General features: G+C 31.8%; 2 pseudogenes; one reads left to right on the top strand and one right to left on the bottom strand.

The window, feature by feature from the left end:
* Positions 1–4528: 4528 nt before the first annotated feature.
* Positions 4529–6793, top strand: LOC125837019 (vetispiradiene synthase 3-like; annotated as a pseudogene).
* Positions 6794–7179: 386 nt separating this feature from the next.
* Positions 7180–9355, bottom strand: LOC125837024 (cytochrome P450 71D7-like; annotated as a pseudogene).
* Positions 9356–10212: the final 857 nt, after the last annotated feature.

Here is a 10212-nt window from a genome sequence, read left to right as displayed (position 1 = left end):
ATTTTCTAATTACTAATTTTCTTTTAAGAAGATAGATATTTCTTCATGAATTGTTATCTCTGAAATTCAATTATAAATTTAACACTTGAACTTGATAGAAGGTCTTCAATTCGTCAAGCAATAAAACATTTAAAATGTGCATATCATGATCATAAGGAGTATATATTTTATAATAATATCTAAACCACTAAAATTTAATTTGTATGTCTCGACAAATTAATAGTTGTAGTGAGGATAGGTATAATAATTCAGAAAATGATTGAGAATTGAGATGAAAGGCTAGAAATTCAGTACTATATTTTGGTAAGGAGGGCCCTTCTATCTAGTCGCTTGATTTAACTCGGTGCATTTGAACATATATTTTACTAGAAAAGTAAAATAAAATAAAATTGTGAGAGTAAAAAATTCATCTTAAAAACAAACATAAAAATCAATAGTATGTATAACCAAATAATATTTGTTTTTTAAAAAAATAAATAAGATATTTTCCCCTTCTTTTTTGTACATTTTAAAATGGATGATTATGAAACACTTAAAGTTGATACAATTCTTTATTTAGACACTTGCGCAATCTGAAAATCTAGCTTCCTTGTCCATGTTTTGATAATAATCATCATTCGTCCTAGTCAATAATAAAATTCATTAATTATTACTTGAGCGATTTGATCGAATATATATTACTCCCTTCAACAAAAAAAAACGTTTGAAAATTCTCCAATAACACAAGGATAAAAGAACACCGACAGTACTTTTATATTTTTGTAACCTTTTCCTAGTTGCCTCACTTGACTTTATACAAGGACATATTTGTAAAATTAGATTCAGAACTCCACGCTAGCACGGATTCAATATATATTACTCCCTTCATCTCATTTTATGTTACACTTTTTAGATTTCGAGATTCAAACAAGGTTATCTTTGATCGTAAGTTTTTCAAAGATTTTTTTAAATATATTGAATTATCAATTATTGTGACTTATAGTAGTACTTTTTATGTAGTTTACAAATATATAAATTTTATTTCAAAAAAATTGAAGATTCCATACACAAATTTCCGATCAATCTTAAATTGTTTGACTCTCGAAAAATGAAAAATGTCATATAAATTAAGGCAGAGGAAGTACACGATTTGAAAGTTTTATTAGATTTTTAATATAATTTTTAGATATTCTAAGTTACTACTTATTGTAATTGTTACTACTGTCACTATTTATAATATTTTTATGTAATTTTTAAATACTTAAAAGACTAAGATAATAAGACAAATAAATGAAAATTAAAAAACCACATAAAAATTACTTAACTACATACATGTTGATTTGATGCCTGCTTTGATACTTAAAATTGCCTTTGTGATGACAAGTAAGCATGAACTTAAGAGAGGTGAAGCACCTCAACTGTCTCTCTTCTTATATAAGAGAATAAATATTCTTTTATTTTTCATATTATGATAATTGATATCGATTATTGTAAGTGGATGTAACCTCTATGATGTAAAAATTTACACTAAAGATGCATAAAACTTAAAACTCAAGCAATTATATAAGTAACCTAGGCCTGTATGATGAATTGTGGAAAAACGTTAAAGAATTGAAAGGTGCAAAGTTGAGGAACGTAATGATTGAGGGTAAGATAAAACAAATAATGATTGAAAGGTTAGGTTGTTGTAATAATTAGGGAAGTATATATGGGTGTAATTGGATAATGAATTAGAAGGACGATATGATAACTTGTGTATATGAAAATGGTGGGGATAAATTGTTGTGGGTTTGTCTGGGTAATGACAGTAACATAATTGAGGAATAATTATGGCATAGTATTGGGATTATAATATGTGGTGTAGGAAAGTTATTTGAGAAGAATGGATACTACAGTGATTAGATAAATATTGGTTGGTTGTTTAATTTTGTTAGTGTTGATGTATTAAAAATTGTATTGAAAACGTGGTTAGTCATTCATGTGAGTTGTTGGCATTATTGTACGACTTCATAATGACCAATTAATGATTGACAATTGAGTTAGTTATTACCATCATATAGTAATAGATTGAAGTTGGCAACATACTCCAGTGAAGTGTAGTTTACACAATTGAATAGGTCAGGTTATTACTTATGGCATAGGTGTTAAGAGTTAGCATCGTTAAAGTTATGCCAATCGGAGGAATTAAGACTTACCCTTAGGTTTGAACTTTAGGAAATTGATTATAGAATTAGGTGAGTTTTTGGGTCTAGGCTTAGACATAGAATAATATAAGTGTTTATACTCGTTAACTTACAAATTATCCATATATACTTGATAGATTGAAAAGGTTCGGAGGCATTGAGGAAAGGAAAAATATTGAAGAAGTAGCTTGCTTGACTTCGATTCTTCGGTGGAGGTAGGTTATGGTTTCTTCTATTTGATAGATAGACTCTTAATAGTGATTGATATGCATTGAATGATATTGTGAAGTTATCTATGTACTTGATTGTGTGATTGTGTAGCTTGGTTGTGTGGTTTGTGATTGGTCTGAAATCCTGTGACCGTGAAATTTATAATCTTGAATCCTCCTCTCTATCGAAGTGATGCCTTGAATAAAGAAGGCTTGATGAAATATTGTTAATGAATTGAAAAGTGGTGATAATAAATGATAAATTAATGATATTATTGGATCGAGTGTCACGTTTCGACACGGTATAATTGGATCGGAGTGTCACATTCTGACACAGTATTATTAGATCGAAGTGTCACGTTCCGACACAATATAATTGGCTCGGAGTGTCACGTTCCGACACGGTATTATTGGATCGGAGTGTCACGTTCCGACATGGTATAATTGGATCGGAGTGTCACGTTCCGACACAGTAACATTAAAGGAAAAAGATATTGAATTAACTTAATGTACTCAATCTCAAAGAACTCAATTCCCAAATTAGTTTGGTTTGGTGGCATGAGTTCTCATGTGTGATCTTGATATTGTTGATTGATTACGTACTTACTTTAGTTTTGTTGACACTGGTTCATGTGTTTGTTTCTTGCCACCTGCTAAGTGTCATAGTTGATTTTATACTATTATTCATTACATATTAGTTTCTATTTTGGGTTGGCCGATGATATCTACTCAGTACATGTTTCCCTGTACTGAGCCCTACTTGTGTTTTTCTTTGTTTTCTTTTTGTGGAGTGCAGCGAGTGTATTAATGACCTCAACTCGCCCTCAGCTCTAGCCAGTCTCCAGCACATCAGGTTCCAGGGTGAGCTATTCATTCCAGCTCGTGTTGGATTCTCTTGGTCATGGCATGATGTCCTTAATTTTCGGACATAAACTATTTTATTCATTTATTTTGGTGTCTTTAATACTCTTAGACTTAGTATTTGAAAGACTAGATGTCCTTGATGTGATGACTTTCAGATTTTGGGGATAATAAGTGTTAGACTTTAGAGGTTTATTTGATTGGTTACTTTAATAAGTTTTGAGCTTCCGCATTATTGTTGTTATTCGTAGTTGAATTATTGATATATGTTGGGGTTTGGATTCCTTGGTTCGCCCACTTAGAAGGTTAGGTGTGGGTGTCATTCACGACTCATTTTGGGTCGTGACATATTTTATACTCTTTTTTAATACAAAGAAAATGGACAAGGTCAACTCTGAAAACTTGGAATATAATAATTACAAAAAAGACTCGTATATAATCACTGCCTCATTTTCTCACTTTTTTTTCTTTATTTCTAGTCTAGTATGATAATAATTCACTTCCTGAAGCAAAAATAATAATAATAATAATAATAATAATGATCATGTTATGCAGAAATATAAATAATTGAGGCAAACATGATACAATTGAGGAAAACATATACCATCTGATCTTATAATAAAAAAGTTAATGAAGCAATATTAATTATAACTTAAATAATGCAGCCACACAATTTAAGGTTGTGGATCGTCCCCGCTTACGCTATATTTATCGGGAGGTTAATATGGCAATATGCTAACAAATTTATGAAAATAAATATGTCAAAAAATAGCGAAAAAATTATATATATAAAAAAAGATTGAGCTAGACTAACAAGTACCTAATTATTTATTTCTAAAATTACAAAATTTATATTTGAAATAATTTGTTTGTAAATATTTTTCGGGTAACCTATTAAGATTGAAAAATTCTTTACACCGAAAATTTAATTTGATTTACCTTTCTAAATTTTCCACGAATTTAATATTTAAAACTATTTTTAGACAACTAAAAGTGAACGGAGAAAGTATTGAATATAAAACAAATATCATTTTTTAAACGAACTAAAAAGGAAATATCATTAGTATATCTATTATCTTCTATTCTTTTATTAGATGTAAATTGACTCTATCATTGACCATTCATCCAATTGGAAATGTAGTACTTTTCTACAATTGCTTTATATGCATTTTTTGGTTATGTGCCTCTTACCACTATAAATAGTCGTCTCTTGCTTACAATTTATGTCATCAACTTGAAAGTTTCTTTCATTCTTCCTTAGTATAATCAAAATCACTCTTATTATTTGTTTCAACCATGGCCTTACCTATAGTTGAAGAAGAGAAGATAATTCGCCTCGTGGCCAACTTCACTCCAAGTCTATGGGGTGATCGTTTCCATTCCTTCTCCATTGACAATCGCGTAAGTATTTTATTCATAGTTCCTTAATTTTTAGTTCTCTTTGTTTTTATTAGACGAAAAATATGTTGTTTGATATGAATATATTTATAGGTTGCACAAAAGTATGCTCAAGAGATTGAAGCATTGAAGGAAGAAACAAGGAGTATGTTGTCAGCTATTACCTGAAAGAAATTGGTTGAGAAATTGAATTTTATTGATTTTATTGATGTTATTGAACGTCTTGGCATCGCGTACCACTATGAGAAAGAAATCGATGAGATTTTTTTATCGAATTTACAATGAAAATTCAAAATTTGAGGGTGATGAGTATAATGATTTATGCATTTGTGCTCTTCAATTTCGATTGCTAAGGCAACATGGTTACAATATCTCTCTTAGTAAGTACTAAAACTTCACGAATAATGTTGTATAGTTATGTAATATTACTATTCATTTGCTAGAAGGGTAATAATATTTGTGCTATTCCTTGTAAATTATCAGAAATTTTCAACAAATTTCAAGATGGGAATGGAAAATTCAAGGAGTCGCGTGCTAGTGATGATGATGATTTAGAATTATTGAGTTTATTCGAAGCGTCACATGTAAGGACACATGGTGAAGATTTCTTAGAAGATGCACTTGTTTTCTCCACTACTCATCTTGAATCCGCGACTCCACATTTGAACTCTCCTCTTAAAGAGCAAGTAACACATGCCCTTGAGCAATCTTTGCACAAGGGCATTCCTCGAGTAGAGACTCGATTCTTCATATCCTCAATCTATGAGAAGGATGAATCAAAGAACGATGCGTTACTTAGATTTGCCAAATTGGATTTCAACTTGCTCCAAATGCTTCACAAACAAGAACTTGCTGAAGTATCAAGTTGGTGGAAGGAATTGGATTTTGTGACAACGCTTCCATATGCTAGAGACAGAGTAGTTGAATGTTATTTTTGGGCATTAGGAGTGTATTTTGAGCCTCAATATTCTCAAGCTCGCGTCATGCTTGCTAAGACCATATCCATCATTTCTATTGTTGACGATACCTTTGATTCTTATGGTATCGTTAAAGAACTTAACACATACACAGATGCCATACAAAGGTATGAACTTCATAAATTTACTTCCTTGTTATATAAAAAAACATAAATTTACTTTAGATTCATCAACTTTCCAGATGGGATATAAGTGAAATTGATCATCTTCCTGATTAGATGAAAATCAGTTATAAAGCTCTTCTTGATCTTTACAAAGATTATGAAAATGAATTGTCTAACGATGGAAGATCTCATGTTGTCTATCATGCAAAAGAAAGAGTACGCGATCAAATTACATTTTTTCTTAACCCCTTAAACTTGAAGCAATGTATATTCAAATAACTATTTTCTAACACTTATGTTTTTTGGTGTTGTAGATGAAAGAAATAGTGAGGAACTATAATGTCGAGGCTAAATGGTTTATTGAAGGATATATGCCTCCTATTTCTGAGTATCTAAGCAATGCTTTAGCAACTAGTACTTATTACTTGCTCACAACAACATCATATTTGGGAATGAAATCTGCTACTGAGCATGATTTCGAATGGTTGTCAAGGAACCCTAAAATTCTTAAAGCTAATGCAACATTATGTCGCGTTATTGATGACATAGCCACATACGAGGTATATATAAATTGACATAAAGTGTTTTGAATTTTTGTGGTTACAAACTAAAGATATGCAGAATGTACCAAATTAAAAACGTTCTTAATTCAATCTTGTACTGGCCTGAAACATGTCATGTGGAAAGTTGAAATCAAAGGGATATGATATTTGAGCAAACATCAACGTGTTGCAATATTGAAGCAATATATAAAATTTAACCGCTAATTCTATTTGCATTTCCAGGTTGAGAAAAGTAGGGGACAAATTGCAACAGGAATTGAGTGTTACAGGAGAGATTATGGTGTATCAACTGAAGAAGCAATGATTAAATTTCGCGAAATGGCTGAGATAGCATGGAAGGATGTTAACGAAGGAATTCTTAGGCCGAATCATGTATCCATGGAGTTTTTAACGCGTATTCTCAATCTTGGTCGTCTAATTGACGTTACATACAAGCACAATGAAGATGGATACACACATCCGTAGAAGGTCTTAAAACCTCACATTGTTGCCCTACTTGTGGACTCCATCAAAGTTTGATGAGCTACCAATTGTTGAGAAAGTTGTACTAGATATGTTTGTTATTTTTATCTTGTTGAAAAAGACTAGATATAGGATAGTTAGTAATGAATAATGAAATGACTGTTTTGATTGTATACTTATATCATACACCTCCCTAGAGTAAGTTTAGACTATTGTAAAGCTAACCTAAATCTGGATCGCGTATTGTGAGGCCCATTTAGGGGTGATGCTCTCAAAAAAAAATTTCATATTCAAGGCTCGAACCCGAGACCTCTGGTTATAAATTAAGAATGAAACAATCTCATCACTGCAATACCCAAATATTCGTGTCTATAAGGTACTATTATAATGGAACAATATAAGATGTTTTATTTGCTCTTATTTATTGCTAAATGAAAAGACATTTATTGATAAGGAGTCGCAATCAAGTAAAGGTCGTTTTTTCTACTGGCAGTTATTCCATCCGATTCAGTCAAGTCCAAGTCTCTTGGCTCCATTCCAGTAGGGAGTTTCCAATCGAAGTGATAAAGCAATTGAGCCAATGGCAAATAAATATTAGCTAAACCAAATGATATCCCAGGACAAACCCTCCTCCCACTACCAAAGGGAAGAAATTCAAAATTATTACCATTAAAGTCCACAAGACACTGTTCAAATCTCTCTGGCTTAAAGCTTTCCGTGTCATCCCAATATTTTGGATCTCTTCCCAATGCCCAAACATTAATCTAAACTTTAGTCTTCACAGGAATAGTGTAGCCGTTTATGTCCGTCTCTTCCCTACATTCTCTTGGGACCAAAAGTGGAATTGGTGGATGGAGTCTTAGAGTTTCTTTAACGACTAACTTTAGGTATTTCAACTCCTCGACATCATATTTATCAAACTTTACTTTATCTCTAAAGGCTTCTCGCACTTCTTCTTGAGCTTTGGCGAATATACTTGGATTTTTCATCATTTCAGCCATAGCCCATATAGTTGTTGTTGATGTAGTTTCCGTTCCACCAGTAAACATGTCCTGCAATTAAAAATAGTTGAGTCATGACTTTTGAGAATTTTAAAACAAAGCTGAATGACTTTCTAACAGAACTACCCTTAGATGAGTACGAGTGACCATCTCAGTTATTATCTCCAAACTTTTTACAAATGGTTTTGAGTAAGAACAAACATAATATTCAATACTTACAATAATAATAGCTTTGATATTGTGGTTGTTGATGGGAAATTGAAGACTTTTATCCTTCATAAGTCTTAGTAGGACATCAATTAGGTCTTCACCACCTCCCAATGCATCATCACTAATCTTGTGATTTGCAAAATTCTTCTTGTGCTCATTGATGACATCCTCAACAATTGAATCTACTTTATATTGTACATCTAGAATTTTTTTCTTCACTCCACCAAGACCATGAAGAAACTTGTAGGAAGGGAAAATGTCAGCCATATCAAAGCCTTGATCTGCTAATCTTAACACTTCTCTAATTAGTTTTATAAATATGTCTTGATCTTTTAGTAATTGACCAAATGCTGATCTACATATCATGGAGCTTGCAAACCAAATCATCCTTTCAGTAAAATTAACTGGCTCTCCAGAAGATGAAGATGATCGTATAGAGTCGATAAGATGAACAACCTCATCATGTCTAATCGAACTGAATGACCGGACATTCTTTGCATTCAACAGTTCCATGACACAAATTTTACGCATTTGTCTCCAGTAGTCCCCTGTTAATTAAGTGTAAAAATTATCAGGTGTCATATGCAAAACCTAACAAAGCAAATCTCGAATGTCGATAAATAATGTACAATTAAGAGAAATACATCAAAAGAGACAATATAACAATGTAACAGGACAATTCGTGTGAGATGTAATCGAACTGATTTGTACTATGTCATGTAAGACACGTGTGTTTACTTGTTCAACTTTATACAAGTTTAAGTGTCTTGATCACGCCCAACATTAGAGGGCATAGGTACCAGCTAATGCCAAGTTAAAGACCACGTTTATGTATTATTTCCAATTAATAACCTACTTAATGAGAAATTCAAGTTACTTTACATTCTCCCCCTAAGCAAGTACTCATTTAAGGATTATATTGTGAATGTCATATATAGAGAGAGAGAAGGAAGGACCCTCAAAAGGGAAAGATACTTTTGTCCTTCAAGAAAAAAGTAAAACTCAAATATATTAGGGCGAACGCGCCTAATTAACACTCACCATAAGGGCTAAAGACGATGTCACGACTATCATAAGTGATAATATCCGTGACCAAGAGTTTAGGCCTAGATGCAAAAGCGAGGTCATGAGTTTTTAGTACTTGTTTAGCCATCTCAGAAGAAGTAACAACAACAACACAAACTTCACCAAGTTGAAGGTGCATTAGAGGACCATGTTTTTTTGCCAAATCTCTAAGGACATGATGTGGATATCCACCAACAATGTGATGCATGCTTCCTATTAAAGGAAGTTTCCATGGACCTGGAGGTAATTTTTTAGTTGTTTGGCTATTGGAGTTTTTCCATTTTCTTAGCAAAAAGAGGAAAGATAGAAAAAGCAAAATGTAAACTAGACTAAAGATTTGCATTTTGGGAGTGTGTTTGGTGATTCGTAACTCAAAGTTCTATATTTATAGTGGTGACAAGATCACATCGTTAGATATTGTTTCATAATGTATTATACTGCTTTGTATTGTGTTTGATTGTATTGTATAATATTATTTTAATAAATACAATATTTGAGTAGATTATATCGCTCTCCATAAAATCGTCATACAATAATGTCAAATCACATCAACAGTTTATAAACCTACGAGAAAAATAAGTTACGTGATAGAGTTACAGTAGAAAGGTAGATTAAATGATACAATAGAATTATTAATTAAATAATAAGTAAAGACGAAATGAGAAGAAAAAAATTAAGATAACGATGCAATCACACCAAATCGATCGTTACACAATGAAACTTTTTGTCATTATGAATTTAACGATAAATACAATAAAATTTAAGTAATAATCTTCTATTTAAACATCACTCATCACACCAAAAAAATATTGTAATTAAACTAACAATACGTATTAGTGATTTATGAAATCATTTCACTATTAGTGATTTATTTTTTCAACCCTTGCTAATTTGTATCCACAAAAAACTTTGAAAATTCTCTAATAACAGAAGGAAATTAAAACTCTGACAATTCAGCTTCTAATCTTTTCCAGTTGCCTTACTTGACCTTATACAAAAACGTGTTTGTAAGACACTCTTAAGATAAAAAAATTTCACTTCTTAAGTAAAAATATTTATTAAGGATTAAAGAGAACACATTTGTCATACATTAAGGACCATTTTGAGTTGAGCATATTTCATAGGGCTTGTCTAGTGCGGTTTGCAGGTTATTACACAGTGAGGGTTTACCCGGTGCACATAAAATGCTCACCCGAATGA

Source organism: Solanum verrucosum, unplaced genomic scaffold, assembly GCF_900185275.1.
Source record: "Solanum verrucosum unplaced genomic scaffold, falcon-dt-bn FXZP01000165.1, whole genome shotgun sequence".
Lineage (NCBI taxonomy): Eukaryota > Viridiplantae > Streptophyta > Magnoliopsida > Solanales > Solanaceae > Solanum > Solanum verrucosum.
This window is presented reverse-complemented; position numbering and strand designations above follow the sequence as displayed.